This window comes from Chrysochloris asiatica, unplaced genomic scaffold, assembly GCF_000296735.1.
Source record: "Chrysochloris asiatica unplaced genomic scaffold, ChrAsi1.0 scaffold00129, whole genome shotgun sequence".
Classification (NCBI taxonomy): Eukaryota; Metazoa; Chordata; class Mammalia; order Afrosoricida; family Chrysochloridae; genus Chrysochloris; species Chrysochloris asiatica.
This window is the reverse complement of record NW_006408647.1, coordinates 177,375-190,269: the sequence shown is the minus strand read 5'-3', so window position 1 is coordinate 190,269 and position 12,895 is coordinate 177,375.

The window sequence follows — 12,895 nt, the reverse complement described above, 5'->3', positions numbered from 1 at the left end:
CTGGAGAAGGATATCATGCTTGGTAAGATGGAGGGTTGGAGAAAAGAGGAAGACCCCCAATGAGATGGATTGGCCAGGTGGCAGCATTGATGGTCTTATGTGTGGCAGCGGTAGTGAAGTTGGCCCATGATTGGACATTGTTTCGTTCTGCTGTGCATGGGGTCGCTATGAGTCGGTTCCAACTCAATGGCAGCTGACAACCACAACAAAATAGGCATCCTCTCAGCCCACTCAGACCAGGTCTCAAAGTTTAGCCTCCCTGCCATCAACCTCTCCACTGCTAACTCAAACAGCTCATACCCAGTGTAGTAGTTTTGTTCAGTTAACTATGATGATTGGCTATGAGCCATCAATTGAAAGGATGTTTCCTTGGGGCTGTGGACTGGTCTCAATATAATGAACATATAAGAAAAGCTTTCTTTCTTTTTCCTCTGGAGACCTGGGATTCTACAATTATGAACTATTTCCTTGATATAAATGTATCTTTATATATCTATACATATGTAAGTTTCACTGGTTTTGCTTCTTTAGAAAATCCAGCCTAAAATATGTGGTGCCAGGAGAGGAGTTTTAGAGAAAGAAAATCACAGGGAAGAGGTTTCTAAATTGGTTCTTAAATCTGACAAATTATAATGGTACTGACAACTGTTTCCACTAGTAAAAGTTTTGAGGTGGAGGCATGTCTGTTGTACTGTATAGGAATCAGCTTTGAGCTGGTTTTGAGTTTGGTTCCTTTTCCCTTTGTGGCATCAGAGGAAGTCAAATGGCCCCTGCATGGTCTTTGAGGTGGTGTCAGGAGTAGGATTCATTGTAATGAGGTGTCAGGAGTAGGATTCATTGTAATGACTCCAGACTCATGGAAGCATACAGTTTTGTAAGAGAACGAGCCCAGAGACATAGGAAGTGAAATTTTAAATTTTAAGATGGTTAGTTTGGATTTTATAACCTGTAATAGCTGTCATGGTGCTGCTGGTTAATGGTCTGAACTTCAAGGTCAGTTTGAACCACAAGGTTGACAGTTTAAGCTCACCAGCTGCTCCTTGGAAACCTTATAAAGGGTAACTATGAGAACCAACTCGATGGCACTCAACAACAATGTTGTTGTTGTTGTTAAGTGCCTTCGAGTCGGTTCCGACCCATAGCGACCCTGTACAGGGTCCGAGGGTGTAAATCCTTACGGGAGTAGAAAGCCTCATCTTTCTCCCACGGAGCAGCTGGTAGATTTGAACCATTGACCTTAAGGTTCGCAGCCCATTCGTAACCACTATGCTACCAGAGCTCCTTTAACAACAACAATAGCTGAAAGGAAAGTTAGAGACAAAATGCTTCAGCTGAGGAGAGAAAAGCAGCTCCTGGTGTTGCCTGTAGCAGATGTTACCCTCATTAAACTAGATGGATGGTAGGGGTGTAGGGCCTACTGGATCCACCCTACAAGATGCCCAAGGACATATGCATATAAATGGAGTTATTATAAGGGTGGAGAATATCGAACTTGAGTGTTTTTAAAAGGTTTATGTGTTTGACTGCCTTAAGGATGATAGTTTCCCTTAGCTACTATTGTAAAATAGACATGTGTGATGGAAATGAATATTGGAAATTCTGATTACAAACAGTTTGTAAGAACACCTTCATCCCAAACTGGATTGCATTTTCTAAAAGAGTGTTAGAATTTGCCCAGAAAAAAAGAGACTTCTTGTTAAGCTTTTGTAGAGTATGTGGTCTTAAGTGGAATCCTGAGTCTCCTCCCTGACCCCTTCAGATCCTTCAGAGTTGGCACATTTGCTTTTAAAAGACATGCAGGCCAACTCAGAACTTCTGGAAGAATATGAGACTTATGCAGGAAAAAAAAATATGACTGCTTGTCTTTTTGAGTTTCAGGTAAGCTGTTTGCCTTGCAGACATTAAGACAAAAAAAGTGTTTGCCCAGAGAAAAACCATTCTAATACTAAAAGTTAAAAGGAATCAGTGTGCAGAAGTTAGTACATTGGATGGCTAGGACTGAGCTCACAAGTACCCAATATTTCTAGCTGATGACGTTCATGTGTATAGTTGTTGTTCGTGTTGCTAAAAAAAAAAAAGAAGGTATTTGCAATGAATGGGTAACTGGCCTTTCAAAATATGAGTAATGTTTTACTTAAAGATCGTACAAAAACTCATGCAACCATACATTGATGGATAACTTCCAGAGGTTCAAGCTGGATTCATAAGAAGTCATAGAATGAAGGATATCACTGCTGACATCAGATGAATCTTGGCTGAAAGCAGGGAATATCAGAAAGATATTAATTTTATAACTATATAAAATAAGGTATTTATTTTATAAAGCACACAATACATCTGTGCTTTATTGATTATGCAAAGGCTTTTGATTTTGTGAATCATGACAAGCTATGGACAGCATTTTGGAGAATGAGTATTCCAGAACACTTAATTATGTTCATGAGGAACCTTACTTACATAGAGCAAGAGGCTGTTGTTTGAAAAGAACAAGGGAACACCGAATGGTTTATAATTAGAAAAGGTGTCCACCAAGGTTGTATCCTTTCAATTTCTCAGATTATATACTCAACATACAGATTATTCAATCTGTATGTTGACCAATATTTTGAGAAATTGGATTATATTAAGAACAACATGGCATCAGAACTGGAGGAAGAAAATGAATGACTTGCGATATGCAAATGATACAACCTTGTTTGCTGAAATTGAAGAGAGTTTAAAATACTTACTGGGTTGCACCTCAGTTGTAAAGAAAACAAAATACCTCACCACTGGACCAATAAATAACAGCCATACCAATGGAGAAAAGATTGAAGTTGTCAAAGTTTTCATTTTTCTCACATTAACCATCAACCCTTGTGGAACCAGCAGTCAAGAAATCAAACAATGTATTGCATTAGGCAAATCTTCTGCACAAGATCTTTATAAACTGTTGAAGACCAAAGATGTCAGTTTAAGGATTAAGGTTCACCTGACCTAAGCCATTGTATTTTGAATAACCTCATATGCATGTGAAATACGGACAGTGAATAAGAAAGGGACAGTGAATAAGAAAGACTGTAGAAGAATTGATAGAGTTGAGCTATGATGTTGGAGGAGAATATTAAAAGTTCCATTGACTGCCAAACAAACACATCTGTGTTGGAAGAAATGCAGTCGGAATGCTCCTTGGAGGCCAGAATGGCCAGACTTCATCTTTCATACTTTGGACATATTCCCAGGAGGGACCAGTCTCTGGAGAAGGTTATCGTTTTGGTAAAGTGGAGGGTCAGAGAAAAACAGGATGGCCCTCAATGAGATGGATTGACACAGTGACTCAGTGGACTTACTTTAGCAATGATTGTGATCTTGCCCCACAATCAGGCAGTGTTTCATTCTGTTGGGCATAGGGTCATTATAAGTCTATACCTACTCAATGGCACCTAAAAAAACAACAAACTTTCAAAATTATATTATGTGATCTCAAGCATTGTTTTTATCACCAAGGCCATAAGTTCCAACAACTTTTGCAATTCAATAACCAGTAATGATCAGTGCATCTTAATTGCATGCTGTTGATTCATTTTAACTTGGTTGATTTGTTCAATTTCATTATCACAGGTTTTAGTGATCAGTGAGTGAATTTGAATAATAGTGGTATCAACTGATCTTCATTGTAGCCTTATGGGTATTTTCTTATCACAGACAGCATTGTACTTCAAGATAGAGCTGGAAATACTATTCTTAATAATGAATATTTTGCAATTCCTCTTTATGTCATAGTAAACTATTACTGTCTGATTCAAAATGACTAATGTTATTCCATTTCACCTCACCAATGCCTTGTTGTTGTAGTTAGGTGCCATCAAGTCAATACCAACCCATAGCGACCTTATGCACAACAGAAAGAAACATGGACTGATCCCGGGCTAACCTCACTATTGTTGCCATGCTTGAGTCCATCGATGCTGCCACTTGGCCAATCCATCTCATTGGGGATCTTCCTATTTTTCTCTGACCCTCCAGCTTACCAAACATGATATCCTTCTCCAGAGACTGCTCCCTCCTGACAATATGTCCAAAGTATGAGAGACAAAGTTTGGCCATCTTGGCCTCCAAGGAGTATTCTAGTTGCACTTCTTCCAAAATGGATCTATTGGTTCTTTTGGCAGTCCATGACACTTTCGATATTCTCCTCCAACACCATAACTCAAAATCATCAATTTTTCTATTATCTTCCTTATTCACTGTCCAGCTTTCGCATGCATATGAGGTTATTGAAAACACCAGGGCTTGAGTCAGACGCACCTTAGTCCTCAAACTGACAGCTTTACTCTTCAACACTTTAAAAAGGTCTTGTGCAGCAGATTTGCTTAATATAATACGTCATTTGATCTCTTGATTGCTGCTTCCATGAGTGTTGATAGTTGATCCAAGAATGAAGTCCTTGACTACTTCAATCTTTTCTCCATTGATAAGAATATTGTTTATTGATCCAGTGGTGAGGGTTTTTGTTTTCTTTACAATGAGATGTAATCCATACTGAAGGCTTTGCTCTTTGATCTTCATCAGTATGTGTTTTAAGTCCTCTTCACTTTCAGCAAGCAAGGTTGTGTCATCTGCATATTGCAGGTTATTAATGAGTCTTCCTCCAATCCTGATGCCACGTTTTTCTTCACAGAACCCAGCTTCTCATATTACTTGCTCAGCATACAGGTTGAATAAGTACAGTGAAAGAACACAACCTTGTGGCACACCTTTCTTAATTTTAAACCATTCAGAGTTCCCATGTTCTGTTCTAACAACTGCCTCTTTCTTGGTCCAGGTGCAGATTCCTCTGGAGCACAGTTAAGTGTTCCAGAATACTCATACTTTGCAATGTTGTCCATAACTTGTCATGATCCATACAATCAAAAGCCTTTGCGTAGTTTATAAAGGACAGGTAACCATCTTTATGGAATTCTCTGCTTTCCGCCAAGATCCATCAGACATCAACAATGATATCCCTCGTTCTATGGCCTCTTCTGTATCTGGCTTGAACCTCTGGAAGTTCTCTGTCAATGTATGATTGTAGTCATTTCTGTATTACTGTTAGTAAAACTTTACATGCATGAGATATCAAAGAGATTGTTCGATGATTTCCACATTCCATTGGGACACTTCTCTTTGGAATGGACACAAATATGGATCTCTTCCAATCAGTTGGCCAGATAGTTGTCTTCCAAATTTCTTGGCAGAGATGAGTGAGTGCCTCCTGTGCCACCTCACTTTCTTGAAAGATTTCAATTGTTATTCCATCAATTCCTGGTGTCTTATTCTTTGCCAATTCTTTCAATGCACCTTGGACTTCCTCCTTCAGGATCATTGGCTCTTGATCATATGCTACCTCTTGAAATGGTTGTACATTAACCATTTCCTTTTGGTACAGTGACTCTGTGTATTCCTTCCATCTTCTCTTGATGCTTTCTGCATCATTCAATAATTTGCCCAGAGAATCTTTCAATAGCGAAAGTCGAGGCTTGAATTTTTTCTTCAGTTCCCCCAGCTTGAGAAATGCTGAGCGTGTTCTTCCTTTTTGATTTTCTGATTCCAGATCTTTGCACATTTTATTGTAATATTTGGTATCGGGGTCCCATCTCAATAGAAGAGTGGTTGCACGAAGTAGGGAGATCTGGTGGCGAAAGAGAAAGACAAAACAGACACAAAGAAGACAGGCACACAAATTTGATGCAAGCTGAAAGACAGGCTGGTCTGCAAACATTGCATTGCCTTGTATTTCATCGCCTTGCATTGCATGCAGTACTCACTCTACGTCAGTCTTTTATTTTCCTTTTTCAAGGAGGGATTTTTCACAAAGGAAGGACATGATTATTCAGGTAAGATTAATCATTCAAAACAGGACATAATAATTCACAGGAACAAATTTTAAAATATGCATCACAATTGTCTTAAGGATACTTAACATGCTTTTAGCACTTAATCTCTAATGGGTAAAGGTGAAAAAGATCTAAAGGTCATAGAAGGCTTAAAGTAAGGTTTTTGAAGGGAGCCAAGCTGTTTTTGTATACTTTGCAAACAAAAGCTCATGCTTTTGTTTGTGAGCAAGATCTCAAATACCTGGCTTCGTTTATCAATTCTTTTTTCTTTCCGGATTCTACATCTAAATGCTACATCACATTTCCATATACTTCCAGAAGGAAGGAGAACATCTGGGTTATATACCCAGAGGTGGTTTGAGGGGGCTGCCACTATTGTCCTTTAATCAATACTCCTAGAATTTACCAATCTATTTTATTTACAAACCTTGAGTAAAAAACCTTTTTTCTCATACTCCCAATATACCTGTTCCTGGCCTTTCTGAGTCCTCTGAGGAGACTTTTTACTGCCTCAGTTTTAGAGGGGTTTGGGTCCCATAGTTGTATATGGACATCAAAAGCTCATGCTTCAAGTTAATATCAAGATGCAATTCTGACATGCATCCCAGGTGGCTATTGCTTGTTCCTCAAAAAGATTTGTTCCCAGGACCCTATGCACTGCCAACACAGTGGAGACATAAGAGAGGCACATAAGAAACCATTTTCTCAGAAGCTACAATTATTGGAGTTAGAAGCATAGAATGAACAATAAGACCAAAGAAAATTATACAGAGGTAGCCCACAGTGAGTTCACAAAAACCTATGAACCTGGGACTTCAGGGGGTCACTTCCTTGGCCCTCAGGGTCCATGGCTTGCAATCCTGAGGAGGGCCCCAGGGGTTGGATTTTCATCCATCTTGTCACAGGGCCACAGTTTCTCAGTGCTTGCGTATGTCGTCCCCAACAATTTGGCTTTATCTTCTTGAGCTGATCTTTGAAATTTTCTGTTCAGCTCTTGGACCTCTTCATTTCTTCCATTTGCTTTAGCATCTCTGTGCTGAAAAGCAAGTTTCAGTGTCTCTTTTGACCTCCATTTTCACCTTTTCCTTCTTTCTTGTCTTCTCAATGAGTTTTTGCTTTCTTCATGTATGATATTCTTGATGTCATCCAACAATTCATCTGGTCTTCGGTCTTTAGTGTCTTATGTATCAAATCTGTTCTTCAGATGATTTTTAAATGCAGGTGGGATATGTCCAAGATCATATTTTGGCTCTCGTGGACTTGCTTTCATTTTCTTCACTAATGCATAGGATATTGCATTTCATTTCATTTTGCATGATTTCCTATTTTAGTTCCTTCATACTTTATAAATTCCATATTCTTATTTTCAGCTATTTCTTTTCTTTTTGAGTTGTTTTGCTGTTGTTAAGAGCTATCTAGTCAGTTCCGACTCATAGCAACCCTCTAGCGGGTTTCCAAGGAGCAACTGGTGAGCTTGAACCTTGTAGTTCAAACTGACTTTGCAGTCTCATGCATTAACCAACAACACCACACCAGGACTCTAGATGCTCTTTATGGCTGTTGTTGGTAGCTATCATTCAGTTGTACCTATCAGTAAAGTAAGGGCCCAAAAGTTTTGCTCCATTCATGCCATTAATTTCAGCTGTATTTGAGGAGAAAGCTCTTCCCCAGTCTTGTTTTGAGTGCCTTCCAACATGTGGGGGATCATCTTTCTACATCATATCAGAAATGTTTTGCTATTATCCATAAAATTTTTAGTTACAAATCCTTCAGAAGTTGTGCACTTCTTCTCCTTTCTAATTTGTCTTAATCTGGAAACTCTGCTAAAACCTGTCAACCATGGAAAGCCCTGCTGTTATTTGGAATACCAGCAGCATAGCTTCCAGCATGACAACAACATGTAAGCCACCAAAATAAAAGAAATTGACAGAAGAGTGATGAGAATGTGTAATATTAAAAAAAAAAAAAGCATTAGCTACTTTTATCTGTTTTTTACCTTGACTAGATTCTATTTATGGTGGTTGTTGGTATCTATCATTAAATTGGCTCTCAACTAATGGAGAGCCTTTCCACAACAGAACAATAATCTACACCATGACTTTGATTGTTGCAGATCAGACCATTGTGATCTACTGGGGTTTTTTGTTTTTATTTTTTGAGCTTGTCTTTGGATCTAGATCACAATACCTTTCTTACTAGCTCATCTTAATATGGGAACTTCCTGAAACATGTTCATCAACATATTGGCTTCCACAAACATTTGGTTGGTGACTAAACATAAGGTATATTTTTCAGTTCTCTCAGTGAAAAGTGACCAGGATACCCCTGATTTGCACCTATCCTCATGCCTAGATTCTTACAAGCATTTAGCTGTACAAAGTATCATTAGTAAGGAAAATGAATATACATGAAAATTACATTTGATTTATTCAAGTAGTCAATAAATGTGAAGTTTGTGTGCCAATAAAAACTACTAAAAAAAAAACCCAAAAAGCCTTGTATTGTTTTAAAAATAATTTTAAATGAAGTTGAGCGTTATAACTCAAATTGACGGACTTAACATAAATTAATCAGATATAGATAATTTAATTTTTAAAATTGTTTTTCCAGTCAGGAAATAAAACTATATGATGAATAAGAATATATAATTTAAGATGAAAGGTGTTGTGCTAATCATTGTCTATAATTAGAAAATGAATGCATTAAAGTACTTAAACTAAAACTGTTGGGAAAATAATTTTTTAAATGTATGAATTCCATTAATATCCAGCATAATAGGATGATTTCTTAAAGTAGTCTTTTAAACATAACTCTTTATAATACACTGCATTAGTGAAAGAAGATTTCTTTTTTCACTCTTCACTATTCCTGCTACAGCTTAATTATGAACAAAATTTAGCTCATGGAAATTGTTATTGCCTAAGGGTCTATAAACTAAGTAAAATTTGTTGTTGTTGTTTTTGTTGTTAAGTGCCATTGAGTTGGTATCAACTCATAGCAACCATATGCACAGCAGAACGAAACACTGCCTGATCCTGGGCAAACCTCACTATTGTTGCCACACTTGAGTCCATCGATGCTGCCACTTGGCCAATCCATCTCGGTGGTCTTTGTCTTTTCCTCTTACCCTCCAGCTTACCAAACATGATATCCTTCTCCAGCGACTGGTCTTCCTGAAAATATGTCCGAAGTATGATAGATTAAGTTTGACCACCTTGGCTTCCAAAGAGCACTCTGGCTGCACTTCTTCCAAAATGGATCTATTGGTTCTTTTGGCAGCCCATGGCACTTTCAATATTCTCCTCCAACACCACAACTCAAATGCATCAATTCTTCTATGGTCTTACTTATTCATTGTCCAGCTTTTGCATGCATATGAGATTATTGAAAATACCATGGGTTGGTCAGGCACACCTTAGTCCTCAAGCTGACATCTTTGCTCTTCAACACTTTAAAAAGGTCTTCTGCAGTGAATTTGCCTAATGCAATACGTTGTTTGATTTCTTGACTGCTGTTTCTGTGAGTGTTGATAGTTGATCCAAGAAGAATGAAGTCCTTGACAATTTCAATCTTTTCTCCATTGATAAGGATGTTGTTTATTGGTCCAATGGTGAGGATTTTTGTTTTATTTACATTGAGATGCAATCCATACCAAAGGCTGTGATCTTTGATCTTCATCAGTAAATGTTTAAAGTCCTTTTTCACTTTCAGTAAGCAAGGTTGTATCATCTGCATATCTCAGCTTCTTAATAAGTCTTCCTCCAATCCTAATGCCATGTTTTTTTTTCATATAACACAGCTTCTTACATTATTTGCTCCACACACAGGTTGAATAAATATGGTGAAAGAATACAATCTTGTGACACACCTTTTTAAATTATGAACCATTCAATGTTCCCATGTTCTGTTCTAACATCTGCCTCTTGGTCCATGTACAGATTCCTCATGAACACAATTAAGTCAAGCCCTGACTCCCAAGTAAAATAGAAGGTAAGAAATTTATCCCTTGAGTCCTCAAGATTAGAGGTACAAATTTGATTAGCAAAACATATACCTGGCAATAAATGTGCTAGGCTACCCTGAGTCATACTAAATATTACCCTGAGCGAATGAATGGTAGTGGGCATTGGTTGATGATCAAAGAATATAAATTTTAAATGGAAAGACTTGAATAACACAGCTTTAAAAAAAACTTAATTGGTTAGAGATATTTATAAAGCCTCATTATAGATATTTTCATGATAACATGTCACTCCATGCTAACAAAAAAGAGAAATATAACCTTGCCCTTGTTAATGAATACCAAGAATGCCATGGTTGGGGTGGAGAGAAAGGATAAAAAACAAGAACTGGAATGTTGATTTAATTGTATTCTAAATATTTTCCTTTTTTTCACAAAATAGAAGCAAATTAGTAAGAATGCTATCATGTAATAAATAACTTTCATCTATCACATATGTAAAATGTAAGTAAATACTAGTACATTTCTCTAAATATTTAGTTTGTAATTTTTGTTGAATGTTGTTGTTGTTGTTAAGTACCATGGACTCATAGTGACCCTGCACAGGGTTTATGAGGCTGTAAATCTTTATGGGAGCAGAATGCCTCATCTTTCTCCCGTGGAACCGCTGGTAGTTTCAAACTGCCGACCTTGAGGTTAGCAGCCCAATTCGTAACCACTATGCTACCAGAGCTCCTTTTTGTTGAATAGAAAAATGTATTTCCTAAATCTAATTTCAAAGGTACAAAACATTTTATGAATTGAACACAAGTTCTGAACAATATTAATTCTATCTTGTATGTACATAAACTAGCAATGTAAAATAAAAACTAACCTCACTTATTCCAACATCTTTATTACTGGTTCCTTGTATTTCAATAGCCATTCTTAGGACACTCAGTATAGAGTAGCCATGGGCCAGTATCGATTTGACAGCACTTAGCAATGACAGCAACATTTTGAGTTTCATTTTATCAATTTTCAAGAAAAATTACAAATTGACATTTGACTATATAAATTATCAATACCCAAATATCGAATGATGTAGACAGTATCAGAATAAGATGGAAGAAATACACAGAGTCACTGTACCAAACATAAATGGCCCATACTCAAACATTTCAAGAGGTAGCACATGATCAAGAGCCAATGATTTTGAAGGAAGAAGTCCAAAGTGCACTGAAGGCCATTAGCAAAGAACAAGGCTCTGGGAATTGATGTAATTGAAATCTTTCAACAAACTGATGCAACACTGGATGCTTTCATTGATTTATGCCAAGACATTTGGAAGAGTTTCCTGGCCAACTGATTTGAAGAGGTACATATCTGTCATCCATTCCAAAGAGAAATGACGCAACTGAATGTGGAAATCATTGGACAATATCAGTAATTTCCAGGCTAGTAAAATTTTGATAAAGATAATTCAGAAATGACTGCAACAGTACAATGACACAGAACTGCCAGAGGTTCAAGCCTGATTCAGTCGAGGATGTGGAATGAGGCATATCATTGCTGACATCAGATAGATCTTGGCTAAAAACAGAGAATGCCAGAAAGATGTTTACCTGTGCGATATTGACTTCACAAAGGCTTTTGATTGTGTGTGTCATGACAACATTGCAGATAATTCATATTCTGGAGCATTTAACTGTGCTCATGAGGTTTCTGTACAGAAAAAAAGGGGCAGTTGTTCGAACAGAACAAAGGAACACTGAAGGATTTAAAATTAGGTAAGGAGTGTGCCAGGGTTGTATTCTCTCACCATACATATTCAATTGGTATGCTGAGCCAATAATCTGAGAAGTTGTACTGTATGAAGAAAAATGTGGCATCAGGGTTAGTGGAAAATTCATTAACAATCTGTGAAATGCAGGTGATACAACCTTGCATGCTGAAAGTGAAAAGGATTTAAAATACTTGCTGATGTATGGGTTGCACCTCAAAGTAAAGAAACAGAAGTCTTCACCATTGGACCAATAAATAGCATCAAGATTATTGGGGGGGAAAATGAAGTTGTTGAAGACTTCATTTTTCTCAGATCAACAATTGATGATTATAGAAGTAATAGTCAAGCAATCAAAGGACATAATGCATTGGACAATCTGCTTCACAAGACATCTTTAAAGTGTTCAAGAGCAAAGATTTCATGTTGAGGAATATGGTGCACCTAATCCACACCACGTTTTTTTTTCAATAACGTCATATGCATCTGAAAGTTGGACAACAAATCAAGAAGACCATAGAAGAATTGATGTATATGAGTTATGGTTTTGGAGGCGAATATTCAAAGTACCATGGACTGCCAAAAGAACAAACAGATCTAGGTTGGAAAATGTACAGCCAGAATGCTCCTTAGAAGGCAGGATAGTTAAACTTCATCTCTCATATTTTGGATGTATTATCAGCAGGGCTAGTCCCTAGAGAAGGATATCATGCTTGATAATGTAGAGAGTTAGCAAAATAAAAAGGAAGATTTCCTAACAAGATGGATTGTCAGAGTGGCAGCAACAAGCTATTTGGATTGACAAAGTGTTCAAGCTTAGAAATGATTGTAAGGTTGGCACAGGGCTAGGCAGTGTTTCTTTCTGTTATGCATTTAACAGCAACAATATATTTATCTTGAAAATGACTCACTTTAGTATTGAAATTTTTTTCTGTACCATTACTATGGTGATAGATAGGTAAATATACAGGTCTAAAGTTATATAGATAGGTGAATTGATAGATAGATGGATAGATGATGAAAGATAAGATAGATTAATTGATATATATATATATATACATAGATACATAGATAAAGATAGTTATATAGAAATTATCTTCATAGATTATTGTTTGTAGTTTTAAAGTTCCATTGAGTAGGTACCAACCCTTAATGACCCTATATAGGATTTGTGAGGAGCGGCTGGCGGGTTTGTACTGCAGACCTTGTGGTTTAAACTGACCTTGTAGTCCAGCACATTATCCTGCTGTACCACATAGGCAATATTTAATTGGAATATTCCAGAGCTAAATAAAACACTTGGTAGTGTCTATAGAA